Here is a 15,175-nt window from a genome sequence, read left to right as displayed (position 1 = left end):
TACATCCTGATGTTGAGTTCTTCGGGCAATCTTCTTGGTCTTATCTTGGAATTAAAACCACCGAAAATGGTCTTGTTGAAGGTGTGGTCTTCTCTATAGAACTTCTTCAGCTCCATGTAGAACTTCTCCATTTCTTCTTCATCATAATAGGATGTTGGTGCATAGACAACGAAGATAGAAACTGCCGGCAGTGAGCCAAATCTATTCCAGTGTAATCGTCTGATCCAGGTTGTTAGGCATTCCAATGAATCAATGCTCATGACCAAGTTCTTGTTGACAAGGACACCAACACCACTCATGCCTCTTTTGTTGAATGTTCCAAAGAACAATTCTTCTCTAGTGTTGAAAATGGCGTGATGTGGTTGATGCCTTCTCGTCTCGGTCAGACCAATGACATCATACTTGATCTTAGGCGCTTGCACCTTCAGGTCCTCAATGGATGATAATTTGATATTAGCGTAGGTGCATTGAAAGTACAGACACTAATTTTGGCAACCTAGTTAGGCTTTGAGATTTTATCAGCCTCTCCTTCCTCATCCTTCTTAACACTGTAGTATTGGTGACTCTTTCAGGGTCAGGGGAATGAGACCCATTGTATTTACTGGTTTTGGCATATTGAATATGCCATGATAGGTTGCCAGGCTCTGCCCTGCAGGCGGGATACTCTCAGTAGCTTGCCAGGCTCTCTGGGAGAGATAGAGGCTTTTAGGGTGGCCTCTAATCACCCTTGCAGCTGTTCACATGGTTCAAACCATATTTGAATCCCATAAAATATGTCTTAGTAATCTTGGCAGATGGGTATTAAGTGTCTTATGATGTGTCCATAAAGCAGCCTGGAGCATGGCGGCGGCTGGGAAGTGGAGCTGGCTGGTAAGTATTTATCTGGCACCGGCAGAGTGGGGCTTCTGGGTGTGATCCCTGGGTCACTGGAGATTGGTGGAAGCAGGCAGGGCAGGGCAGGGTGAACTCGTTCCTGATGTTCCATTTGCTCTCAACAGAATGAACATCTCCAAATGCAACATTTACGTGCACATAGGTTGAGAACTCAACATGACTAATGACCTGGCACCTGAGTTGCACAGGAGGAAGAGAGCCACTTGGAATGCCTTCAAGAGCATCGAAGAAATAGCTAAGAGGACGAAGAATCTTTGGCTTCAGGCACATCTCTTCAACTCCACTTTCTTCCTGCATTAGCATACACTTCAGAGACCTGGGTCCTACGAAAACAGGATGAGAATGCTGTTCAGGTCTCCCAAAGAGGAATCAAAAGAGCTATGCTTGGAGTATCACGCTTCACTCAAGTGAGAGAAAGAATCTGGAGTTCTGACCTCTGTTGACGATCGAGTCAGGGATGATCTCTCATTTTCCAAGGCGTCGAATATCAGATGGGCTTGACACGTAATGTTATTTTTAGATGATCACTGGACTAGAGCGATTACTGACTGGATTCCACGAGATATCAAAAGATCGCGTTGCCGCCCACCTATGAGATGGTCAGACTTCTTCGTTAAGACCCTGAATGATAGCTTTGAGTCTCTTTGTGTTCCTGGAGCAAGCAGACACCATCGGCTACACTAGCATGCGACAGGGATGAATAGAGACATTACTGGTGCCCGCTAGAGCAAATTGATGAATTACAGGACGTCAAGTGATCAAGTGATATGTATGGCTGTATTAGATGAATTTGTTATTAAATGAGAAAGGTGGCTTCTCTGGGGCCTTTTGTTTTTGCATTTTTTAAAATTATTTAAAATTTTTTAATTGAATCATTGTGAGATAGAGCATTACAAAAATGTGCAGGATTACTTCTGTTTTTTTTAAAACTTGAAGAAATTTAGAATATGAGTAGTATTCTGGACAATACTGGGTAAGACATTTCAAATGAAAGGTATAATCATGCATTGTTTATTTTACTGCCATATTCTCAGTAACTTATGCAGTGGTTAAGAAGCATTACAAGGTATAACATAAGTGAAATGTGTAATCTTTGAAGGGCTGGAGCAATAGCACAGCGATAGGGTGTTTTCCTTGCACACAGCCAGCCCAGCTGAGCCGGGTTCGATTCCTCCGCCCCTCTCAAAGACCCTGGCAAGCTACTAAGAGTATCTTGCCCACATGGCAAAGCCTGGCAAGCTACCTGTGACGTATTCGATATGCCAAACACAGTAATAACAAGTCTCAAAAAAATGGAGATGTTACTGGGCCTGCTCGAGCAATTCAATGAATAATGGGAGGACAGCGTATTACATCTTTGAAAGTGTTGATTTATTTCAAAAACAAAAATATCTTCTCATTTAGCCCTTCGAAAATTTTAACCAAGTTATTCTAGGCAGAAAGATAATCAGACAGATTTTGGGGATATCTGCATATCATCAAAACTAGAGGGTATAGTTTTGTTTGGTTTTGTTTGGTTTGGTTTGGTTTGTTCTCTTCTCTCAACTGGTAGTCTCAAGTTAAACATAAAAATCCTAGGGCCAGAGAATTGGGTAGTAAGGACTGTAGAACAATTCTCTTAACGAGGAAACCTCATAATGATTGATATCAGAATTATTTCAGAATTGTTATTTAAGAGGCACCATTATATTATATTATTTAAGAGGTTTTAGTATGCTTTTGATAATCTTTTACAAATGATATCTATCATATTTTTAGGAACAGAAAAACAAACATAGCCCTCAAAAGTTCCAAGTCATGTAAACAAAAAATGGCAAAAATTTCAGCAAGATAGACACCTGCTTCCTTCAGGAAACTTCTCAAGGCATCTCAGGAAACTTCACACTGTGTTTTAATTCTACTGATTGAGAACATATGCCCATTTTCCTTGATTGCCTTAAGCATGATTGGTGCATACTAACTCTATCCAGATTCTAGGAGTAAGAATATTCAAGGGGTGTCTTTCCAAAGAATATTTAATGTAATCTTTTACCCAAGAAAAGAATGCATAGGATGCTAGACATTTCAGCAAATGTCACTAGAATTCTTTATGTATTTTATCTATGTGATTTAGTATGAGGACTAAGGAGCTGATTATTACACTGCTCAGATTTTCAATGTAGATAGTTGCAATGTATGCTTTCATTGCATAGCATACAGCATAAGATCACCTGTTTAATGTGTGTCACATATGTATCAATTGTAATTCTTAGACCAACAGTATACACAATTTTTTTGTGAGTTGCATAGTTGCCTCTAATTGATTAACAGATTCTGGTTTTAGTAGTTTACTAGTTGTATTAAATTAAAAAAAATATTAAATGCATCCTTGAGTAGCTTTGGTATCAATAATTGGTTTTAGATCTTTGTATCCTATCATGATCTTTATCTTTTGACACGTGCTAAAATATGAAGAAAATAATTTTACTGAAGAAAAGGAAAATAAAGAAATTTGAAAGAAAATAAATTTTTTTATTTTACAACTTAGTTAATTCTAGGAACTTGATTTGATAGTTGTGTACTCTAACAAACACTGATAGATTATTGTCCATGGTCCAAATCTAATCCACTATTTACTTTTGTAAAATTATATATTTGGTGCAATATTTTAAAAATATTAAAAATTATAAATGACAAGGAAGATATGTAAAATTAAATGGGTTTGTTCAACTCTACAGCATATACTTTTTAAAAAAATCTTAAGTTTTCTTTTGGAATCATGAAGATTTTTGTATTGATAATATTAGCAGCACATGCTAGTAATTCTCATACTTTACAACTATATTCAATGAATCTCACCTTGTGATCTTATCATAGAATAGCAGTTTATTGTTGTGTACCACAAATTGGGGTGGCTTGCACACATATCTGAGTGAATTTGTAGAAGACCATGTATTAACACAGATGAAGAAAAGTTGAGTTGTAAAACCTGAGTCTCTCTGTAACATAAAAGATTTTAGAACCTAAACAAACTAGAAGAAATATCCCTGTCATTCATATTATGCAGTTATTAGTCACAACCTTAAAAGCAGTGACAACATTAGAAACCAGCCCTTCTTTATCTTCAGCATCAAATTTCACTGAAATCTTCAGAGTTTCTTTGTGGCATTTGGTAGAGGTAAAATGAGCAATGAAGTAATACATATGCTTTCTAAGACATATACCTAAGACATAGATGTGTGAGTGTGCATGTGTGTGTGTGTGTGCATGTGTGCATGAACATGTGTGCATTCCTGCTCAAATGCATATGTGTAAATATGCCATTTATTTTATAACATATAAGACTCAAGACACAAATCGTTAGAAATCTAGAAAGTTAAACCTAAAAAATGACTGCACTGGTTAACTTTTCTCCAGAATACATATAGTTTTAATCCATATAGTTTTAAAATTGACACTTGATTTATTCAAATTCTAAATTAGCTGTCATTATAATGTTTTGTGTGTCTTGTGGCATATGTGAAATGGGCAGGCATGGAGTGTATGTTTACATTTTTTCACAGAGCCACATGAAAAGCAAGTGTCATGACTGAAATTAGATCAGACCTTTCAGTAAAGACTGAATGAAATGACTGGGAGTAAATAAAAATATCAGAAATGGTGTGTTAGTCTCTGAGTCAATGTGAGTACATATCCATTTCTATAGTTTATATTATTTTACCAGTCTTTCAGTCATATTTTAATAATCATAGTATTATCTAATGAGTATTATTATTCCAAAAAGTTTTATTTTCTAGGAGTTCAAACAACAGTTTATTTTAAAAAAGGATTTTATTTCATACTTAAGAAATATAATAAGCCATCAAAGATGTAAAATTACATCATCTGGATATATTTATGTTCATGGGTATAATGTGACTTTTTTCAATTCAGATAGGTCTGTGCCGCTGTCAACCTCAACCTTTGCAAGCGACATTTTCATTTAGAAACTTATCATTTTATAATTATTACTTTTCAGAACTCCCAGGGAGTGAACAAAGGCTTCCTCTTTGTGATTCCATTGTTATATTTCTTTGAAGAACAAATTAAATTTTATCCCAAGCCAAAATAAACTTGTGGATGGCAAAATAAATCTAGAATTAGTGAAAGGGAAAAAAAAGAGTCCATCTTGGGAAAGCTTGACTCTGGATATCAGAAGTTCAGGTGTATTTAAGATAATTTACTACCATGTTTTCTTTTCTTTGTGGAAGACTGTGGCGCCATATGCTCCCTTTGTAGTAGAAAAGGGAGGAAAGAGCTAAGGTCTGAAAAACATTACTACAGAATGAGCTGAGGAAACTAGTTAGTATATCATTCTATCCTGTTCTGAGAACAAAGACACAAAGCTGAATATTTTTCCCCCAGCTCAAGTCCCATTTATCTCTTTTATGCACCCTTTTCCTATTAAGGTCAATTTGCTGAGGATATATAAGGAGAGTCTCTAGTCTGAATCCATAGTGTTTCCTTGTCTCTATGTACCAATAAAAACAATTAAGAACCCCCTTGGCATATGGAGCTGTGTGCCTAAACTTCTTATTATCTTTACTGTAAGAAGCAAATCATTTCTTTTAACCAAACATAGGTGATATGCCAAATGGATTTCAATGTTTTACATGTTTTTAAGTTATTATTTGACTTTTACGTAAAATGACTCAGTAAGCTCACTTTTATCTTTCCTGCAAGTTGCCATATCACAAAGTGATGCTCCCCACAGTTAACTACATCATTAAAATTGCCTTTTCTTTTCTTTTATTTTTTTACTACCCCTGAGTATTCCTTTTATTTTTATTTATTTCTTTATTTTTATTCTTCTATCTTTATTCTTGCTCTGGATACTTACCTATCATCCTGCTGATTGCCAACATACCTTAAGGCCATATGATAGTCATAGGAAAAAAATCTAATTTTTTTAAGAAAAGAAGAAATCGGGCATGAGAGATAGTAGAGCTGGCACCCTGGGCACTCGCAAATGATCCCTAAGTTATTGCCAGGATCCTGAGTGCAAAACCAGAGGTAAACTCTGAGTGTATTGAGGAATGTCCCCCCCCAAAAATTAGAATTGCCATATTATGGGCATATAATCTTGCATGTACTCAAAATAGAATGAACAAAGTCAGTAAATATCGGCTGGAGACATGTGTTATGTCTTCCATGTTCAAAGCCCTCATTTCCATTCTCAGCACCAATTGGACTGCTATGTTCTAATAGGTACATGGCACCCAGAACAAATTTTTAACGCAGCAATATATTGTGAAGTCTTTACCTTTTTTTTAAATAAAATTTGGAATATTTTCTCTTAAGAGATGATATTCTTTATTATGGTGTGTTTGCTATAATTTTTATTGCTATTTGCTTTTTAATTGCATTTTTCCATGTTACACAATGGTTGTTATTTGCATAATATTCATTGATGTTTTCAAGGCTTTTTTTAATATTAAGTCTCTGGTCATAATATCCTATTCTAATAATTATTTACTTTTACTAGATCCTAAATCATCAATTTTTTTTCCACACTCAAAAGAGACAGACACATGCACATGCAAATAATTAAATAAGTGCTGGTATCTTCTCAAAGTTTTATGTCCTGAAATCATCTTGGACTCCTTTTATTGATATAAGTAAATATAAAGGGATCATGTTGGCATCTATATCTAATGTTTTATAATTGCTTGCTTGTTTGTTACTTTTCATAGGGACCATATTCATTGAGTAGGAGTAGATCTATGGGGCATATATGGTCAACGATTAAACGTAACACCTTGCTTAGGTGAGGATGTATCCTACCACTAAGCTACTTCCCAAGCCTATAAGAGTGCTAAAAAATATAGAACACTATTTTTTTAATTTTTTTGGTGAGAGGATAAAATATTCCAAGATCTAAATACTTTTTAAACTTAAAAGGAACAAAATTTATGTTTTAATCTTATCATGTGCTGTAGCACTGTCCTCCCGTTGTTCATCTATTTGCTTGTGGGCCCAGTAACGTCTCCATTGTGAGACTTATTGTTACTGTGTTTGGCATATCCAATACGTCACGGGTAGCTTGCCAGGCTTTGGCGAGCGCACAAAATACTCTCAATAGCTTGCCGGGCTCTCTGAGAGGGGAGAAGAATCGAACCGGATGGGCCGGGCAGGCGGCTTGCAAGGAAAATGCCCTACTGCTGTGCTATCTCTCCAGCAAGGGCAGGAATGTCAAAATAATTATTTCAATGCTTTTGCCATGTAGGGGGAAGTTGTGTAGATGAGGCCTCTCAAATTCTAAATCAGATTCTGCAGAAACATTGTACTAAGTACTTCAAATCCCTAACTTTCATAAAGTCTGGGACCAAACTAAGACAAATTTCACCAAGTGCCAAAGACTTCAGAGCATCTGGGAGCAGCTCACTTTATAAAAGTTCCTGTTAGAACCTCCAAACAAACTTTTCACAAAAGTTCCTGCTAGAACCTCCAAAAATCTTTTCATGATGATGTATTTTTTAACTTTCTATCAAAATTAAAGTGAAATCAGTTGCTAAGGAAAATTTGGTTGGTATCTTAAAGTTTGACTTCATGTTTATAAGTCTTGTCAAATCCTGGCTTTTCTTATCCCCCCATTTTTACATTTTTTGTGACTAAGCATTAATTCTCTGAGGTCAGATAGGTGATTGTTAAGATTCTGTTTCACTTAACTGTACAGCTATGTAAAATTAATTGAGAAAGTTATTCATATCTTCACTATCTAATTGTATATATTCTCTTGTAAAGTCAGTTGGCTAGAAACCCAGTCAAGTGTGCCTGGCACACTATCTATGGCATAATTTCCAACAAAGAGACCCTTCTGGTTTTGAAACTCAGTATTTGCTCTTAAAGCTTTTTAGCAAATTCGTTAAGACCCACCAACATTATAAAGCATAACTTATTTACTTTAAGTCAATGTTAATTATGTCAAGAGTACCTTAACAGCAAGTAGAATGTTTCACATAACAAGTGGACATATTGGTTGACCAAGTTGGCATTTAAGTTTAACCATTACAGTGTTTAGTGTAGAAGACTATTAAATAGAGGTACAGAAAGTAAGGTGTTACCTTTGATACAAGTCCAGGTGCTGTCCATCAATTTACTATATTTTTACTACTGTTAGCTATAGATGTTAGGATCTCTCATTTCAATAGATCTGTTCTGCTACTCATACTCATCTGGACACTGGGAAGTTGCTAATTTATATGTGGCTCAAGATTCTTATTAAAGGGACCTCCAATGATACACAGTTTAAAGGGGTTCACTTAGTACAAATTATCAATTACACTGCACTAGGAAGTGCCTGATATACCCTCACACTCTATATGGATGAGATAATTTAGTTATTTAATTTCAACCTCAAAATTGGCATGTATTAGAATTAGGGCGTGATTTGTGAATATTTATCCTGGCTTAGCAAGCAAAGCAAGTCTAGGAAGAGTCCAGCTATACAGTCGACCTAGCTTTACTGAAATTTGCTGTAGATGTTCTTTCAGAGTTGCAAAGTCTTAATGCAATTAGTTTCTTGACTTTTTGAAGTTTCTGCTGTTGCTGTTGTTCTTTAAAACTTCTTAGTCATCATGTAAGTTTGATTTTGGCAGCTAGAATGGACACAACAGCCTTAGGCAGACACTATTCATTTCTTGTGGGTAGGTGGTGTGAGATAAAATTTAGTTTTTTTCCCGAGGGTCCAAGCAGATTGAACTGAACTAAATTTATGACATTAAATTAAATTTATTATTGCTATTGTTTAATATGTAGATATACGACATGAAGTGTGTTTCTGTTAACCAGTTCAAATTAAAGAATTGATGATAAATATAGTTGGCTCTATTTTAAATAAACTGTATAATTTCCACTTCAGAAGTTCCATATTATATGGTGAAATTATTAAGTATTTAAACCATTTGATATGTGCATAGGAATATTGTGTGCAAAATAGGACTCAGTACAAATGCCATAAAAATAATTTATTTATTTACATATTGCATGATCTGTGTTATCAATGCACTCTTTCTTCGCTTCCAATAATGAGAGTGATATATTTTTCTTACTTGGACTTCTATGCTACAATTGTCCAAGGATATTATTGTTAGCTGTTATTTTTAACTGAAAAATTCTAAAAGTGTACTAAGAGCAATATATAAAGTGTGAATGGGACACTGGATAGGGTCCAGTCTGAGGAGTAATAATTCTGTAAAGTTTTCCGACTATACACAATTCTTTTTTAGCAGTCTGTATAAGGTCAGTACACTGGTACTTACTAAAGATCTTACCATCAGCGAAGAGATATAATTCACAGAATGTTGGGGAACAGGTTTTCCCCAACGTGCCTGGACAAATTGTACACCAGGACGGGGCAGACGTGGGGCAAAGGATGATGGGAGTGCGCAGGGAAACACTTTCTGGGAGCAGCTGATGGCTGTTTACTTTCTTTGCCAACTACACACATACTATATACAGGGTTTCGACTTACAAGAAGATCCAATCACATGAAGTTTAGCTTTATTGTCCTATTACCTTTTCTTCTCTGCTTTGCCTGGGTCCCATCCCACTCAAGGCTAAAGGCTGCAGTTGGGATGAACTGCTAAGCGCACGTGACAGATTCTGCGTCTTTGGTGCATGTGACTAGAAGGCTGAGTGAGGTTCAAGGCAGAACATCCCATGCTGACAATCTGTACTTGTCAAATTTGCCCAGATATTCCCTCTTTCGAGGCTTCGCTACTGGGCTACTTTGCAAGGTCGGGTCTAATCTGCTCCAGTGCCCATTGCCATGCTTCACAATAGGCTATCAAGAATAACATGTTCCTATGAAGGGAAACTGAAACCTTGCCTGCCTATTCTTACCTTCTTAAGATCAGTGGCACAAGTGAGCGGGCAAACAATATGATATCCCTTCTAGTATATTCTTAGCCCAGGGTTCTGGAGAACCAATGACAGAGATCAAATAAATCTGATTGCCATGATGAGCAGGCAAATTATTGATTACAGTGTCTCTTCTACAGGGCCTTAGAACATAAAAATTCCTGCTTCTTCGTATCCGTTTTGTGAATCTAAATTTTTTTTTGTGGCCAACTCTAACCTAAAGGTAAAGGGATCCTGAAAAATGAATTACTAAATAAACTCAATTTACACAGGAGGATAAAGAGACAACAAATCGTTACATTGAGCTTCATATTAGGTTTCTAAATGTACACCAGGAAATGTTTGTTTAGTTGTACTTGTATAGATTTTCTGATTTCCCAGCCTTTGGAAAGCCTGCTCTCCTATCTTGGTGACCTGTTCATTGTTTGAGGCGCTGCATCTTGCTAGCAAACTCATACTATCAGCTACTATAAGGATATAATTTTTTGATTCCAACACTCTTCAATACTTTAGTAGTAATACATTAATCAACATAACAAAGAATTTATTTTAGTTGTTATTATGCTTCAATAGAAAATGCCATTACCATTTAAAAATGTGTCTCTATGATTTTATTTGGTTTTAAACTGACTGTTTCCTATTAACAATGCTCTATATAACAAGTTACTCAACCTCTGTTTCAAGTTCCCATTTATGAAATGGTAACACTAATAAGTTAACAGTTCATCTGGTAAGAATATTAAGTATTTCAAATATGTAGCATTCTTAGTCCACGTTTCTTTGATCATAAACGGTGAAGTTGACTAGAAACTTTAATCTGGCTTTTATTTTTAAATATAGTGTTATAATCAACAAAATTAATATGTGGTTGGGTCTCTTTTTGATACCATACATTAATGCTTATTTTTATAGAAGACAAGTATTTATTAAACCAGGTTTCTTTTAATTATTTTCTTTTTCTGGGGGTTTTGGTTCCACACCTGGCAGGGGTCCTGGGTGATCCCTGGTTTTGTTCTCAGGAATCATTAGTGGCTGGCTCCAGAGACTATATGAGAATCTGGGGATCGAACCCAAGTCAGTTATGTACAAGGCAAATGCCTTACACACTCAATCGATTTTATTAAAGAAAGTAGTACTGCTTTCCTGTTTTAACCTACAATTGTAAATAAAAATTAAGATGTGCATAGCCCTCATTTCCTCCCCTGACTTATGGATTTGGCCAGTGAATTTGGTCCTGAGAAATATGAGAGGGACGAACACATATATCAGCAGCTGCTTAAAACTGCTAACGTCTATATTTTCTTTTCCTTTTCTCTCTTTTTTTCCTTCAGTGATGTTGAACTCAAACATACCCACGTATAAAATATTTCCACTGATTCTGGGAACCACCACGAGCCCCTAGGTGTTGATTTTTTCATGTGTGAGTAGAGCTGGCTTGTCACAGAAACCTGTTTAAGGGAGTATTGCCCTACCCCAAATTTTATTGATAGGTGTTAACATGAGGTGCCTAGAATACTAGGCAGCTGTCTCTCCCAACTTTCAAAAAAGCAGTTGGAAATTTGGAGCCAAGTTTGTCCATATTTGACCATTTTCACCTTGTGAAGTTGTGATGGAATTTACCGCTACGCATTAGGTGGAAAACTTGAGTAACTGAACTTGATTCAGTGAGTAAAATTTATATTTTATGATCATTCTTAGAGTTGAGGAAATTATGTTTTCTAGCTTTGTTCTAAACAGATCAAAGAAGAGACTCATTTATGCCAGATTTCAATGTATATTAAATGAACTATTTTGGTGAGATTATGAGGTAACCAAAACTCTTTTTAGTTTAATTTTACCTTTAACTGGATTCAGATTGCTTTAACTGAAGAGTCAAAGGGCCCGACCTCTAATTCATTAACATAATCAGAAACACATGTAAGCTACTGACTGCCAATCTGTTTTTGAATCAATCACTGCAGGAAACATGGACTGTCTGAGAAACAGGGACAGTTTTACTGAGTGGTATTCTGTGGGTATTCTTAGATACACAGGCAGAGAAAAAAAAAATAATGAGAAGAAAAAGAAAAAGAAATTCCATAAGGTGAAATATCAAAGGCTTGCTTGCAAATCACAATCTTTCAATTATGTCAACTGATTTTTTTTAAGAGAAGGAATCATGGCAATAAGCCTCCTTGTCCTCACAAAAATTCATCTCCAAGTTCTATTTTTTGTATCATTCTCTGAACATTCTAGAGGCAGGTGAAGGTAATAGTTCGAGACACACTGTCTCAGAAAATATGTGTTCTCCAAGTAAATTGACTTTGGGTAAGAATTTAAATAGAAGTAAGTAGAGATGGAGTGCTTAAAATCTCTCTCCTGACACAGGACCGTGGTGCAAAAAATAGAAAAAAATCCTCTATTGAACTGAATCTAGGGTATGTTGAAGGTGGGTATGGGACCATCTGATCCTTAGGGACTCTGGCCAGGAAGGTTGTTATCTTTTTATATATATATTTTTTTTTGCTTTTTTTTTGAGGGGGTGGTTACACCCGGCAATGCTCAATGGTTACTCCTGGCTTTGCACTCAGGAATCACTCCTGGTGGTGCTGGAGGGACCATATGGGATGCTGGGAATCAAACCTGGGTCGTCTGCGTACAAGGCAAACGCCTTACCCACTGTGCTATTGCTCAAGCCCCATCTTTTATTTTTTAAATGCTCATAGGTTACTTTTTTAATCTGTAAAACATGTGTCATTCTTGTGTGTGTGTGTGTGTGTGTGTGTGTGTGTGTGTGTGTATTTGTCCGGAGAATGTGAATCACAAAAACCCTTGAGAAATAAATTAGATCAAGCACATACAATTCAGACTTTTATTTTCATTAACTGCTATTTGGCAAGGGAATCAAAATATATGGACATCACTAATGTTTCATGTGTGGAAATAAAAAGGCCATCTCATCTCAGGACTTCGACCTAAACCACAGATCCCATAAAATGCAAGTAAATCCCCCGATAGCATTGTTATTCAGCAAAATTATTCCACCTTTACTATTTTCCTTATGAGGAGTGATTTGTTTTACTTTGGTGCCAGGCCCTACTCATACCTTTATATGGTGGAGTCATTTTACACGATTACATGGTTAAACCTGATTATCAGTGTTATTCTCTTATTCATATCTTTAACTAGGCAGAAAGAGATTTCTCCCTGGAGACATTTTCATGTATGGAATCTTGATCATTCTTAAATTTAAATTGCTTTCTCTTTATAATTTAATTCTCCAAATAATATTTCTGCACTGTACATAAAACTTATCTGGAAATACACTTTATCTTTAAACTCATCTAAGAGTATGATTCAATTATACTACCTTTAAGCATTCTTTGTGAGGCTCTCTTAATATTACCAAGAATCTCATTGCCAACCATTTTCTCTCAAAAATATATTTTGATGAGCCATATAAAGTTTCATTAACCTAGTCCCTGATACAGTAACTGGTAGAAAGTAATTACACAATAATGTGAATGGACTGGTCTGCTATTTTATATAAAGCAGCTGAGACTAAATGGGGACAAACTTAATGGCCCAGATCTGAAAATGCCAATGCTACACTAAACCCTGTATAATTAATTCTTAGGAACCAGTATGCTCTATCCATTTTGCAGAACATTTGCCATTCCGTGCCCATCTCCCACAGCTCATCACTTATTCCATGTGCACTTTTCTTTGCTGCTAATCTTCTCAAGTGAACTTTCTCTCTCAAAGCACTTAAGTTGCTTCATATTTTTAATACTGTTGGTATCAATTGTTCCTTAACTCCCACTTTGTCCTTTTGTCTGTCCTCTTTTGAGAGTCAGAATTGAGACAGAGAGTGCTTTCTTTGGCAGCACATATACTAAACTTTGAATAATACAGAGATTAGTATGGCCCCTGCTCCAGGATGACATGCAGGTTTGTGAAGCTTTTCATATTTAAAAAGTAAATAAATAAAAGGCAGGGGGAGAACTAAGACAGAAAGACAGACTTTAGAGTCAGAACGAATTCTGCTTTAGTTTCTGCCAGCTATATCTAGGCTCCCATCAACTTCCTATTCTTGTGGGAACCCCAGTGTTTTATCTTAGTATCCATATATTAAGTAGATGTACATGATAATTGTCTCAAGAATTCACATTGCGGGATAGCATATTTTCTTTTTACTTTCCCAAATGTGTGTTTTTTCTCTCATTCTGATTTTGTTTTCTGTCCTCTCTTCAAAGAATAATTTAATAAATATTGTGTTCATTTCATTTAATGACACTGCCAAGGTGTGGTAAACACCCCTTTCCAGGAATATTTCTCCTATAGACGTATGCAAGATATACATAATTTTCTTGTTACCTATACTACGGAAAGTTGAAGTGAATTTTAAAATCTATATCTTATTTGGGTTAATGTTTTCTTATAAAATTTGTATTTGTCCCATGCCCAAAAGTACTCAGAGACCTAGAATCATCAGTAGTGATTCCCCAGGGCAATCAGGGTTAAAGATAGAATGGATGTCATGAGGTGTCAGATATTACACATATATTCTACCATTGAGTCATATCTCTGACCACTGTATAAATATTCTTGAACTCATTGGATGATTTTAATGTACATAAATATAAATCTTTAAGTTTTAGTTTTATACTTAAATTTCAGGATATGCTGACTCTACATGTTTTCCATTACTGTTTTGCCTAACAGAAAATACATTTTTTCTTTCTTCTCACATAACCGGGAGAAATTTACTTAAACTTTTAAGCTAAAAGACAATGTAGAAGTAAAAATAAAATCTCCTTTACTGTTCAAAATGTTTTTTTAATTGACATGATTTATTTAACCAAATCATACTTTAACTTTTATTGTTTCAAGTTTGACTATGTTATTAACAATATGTAATGGATATTACTGTTGCTTTAAATTAGACCAGAGAGATAGTACAGCAAGGAGCGTGAGGCTCACCTAGGTTCTATCTCTAGCACTGCATTTGCCCCCCCTTTGAGCACAGATCCACAGAGAATGGTCTAAACAAAACAAAACAAAGCAAAAAAATGTAAAATTGCTGAGAATTTTGTAAGTGTGGAGTAATACAGTTTGCTGTATTTTTAGTGTCTTACTATTCTAGGGGTGGTCTTTGGATCCTAAGCATCAGTATTCACATGAAACTCTGCTAGAAATGCAGAATCCCAGGACAAATCTTGACCCAAAGAATTAGAATCGTTATTTTTGACAAGCTCCCCAGATCATTCTCATGTAAAGTAATGCTGGAAAACTTATATAAAGTATGTGAATTCAAATACTTGAGAAACATTTCCTTAATTAGAAAAACAAGTGGAGAAATTAGAGGCAATAGTTAACTGCTGTTCATAAACTTGTGAATGGGGTACTGAAATGAGATCTT

At 35.7% G+C, this 15,175-nt stretch overlaps 1 non-coding gene across 1 annotated transcript; it reads left to right on the top strand.

Annotated features, from left to right (window-relative positions):
- Positions 1-13,624: 13,624 nt before the first annotated feature.
- Positions 13,625-13,728, top strand: LOC130027064 (U6 spliceosomal RNA). Its single transcript, XR_008793002.1, has one exon. It is a non-coding gene; the product is annotated as a U6 spliceosomal RNA (small nuclear RNA).
- The last annotated feature ends 1,447 nt before the right edge of the window (positions 13,729-15,175 follow it).

The sequence above is a fragment of the Sorex fumeus genome, unplaced genomic scaffold (assembly GCF_029834395.1).
Source record: "Sorex fumeus unplaced genomic scaffold, SorFum_2.1 ptg000035l, whole genome shotgun sequence".
Classification (NCBI taxonomy): domain Eukaryota; kingdom Metazoa; phylum Chordata; class Mammalia; order Eulipotyphla; family Soricidae; genus Sorex; species Sorex fumeus.
Note: the sequence above shows the minus strand (reverse complement) of the source record. Positions and strands in the feature narration are given on the sequence as shown.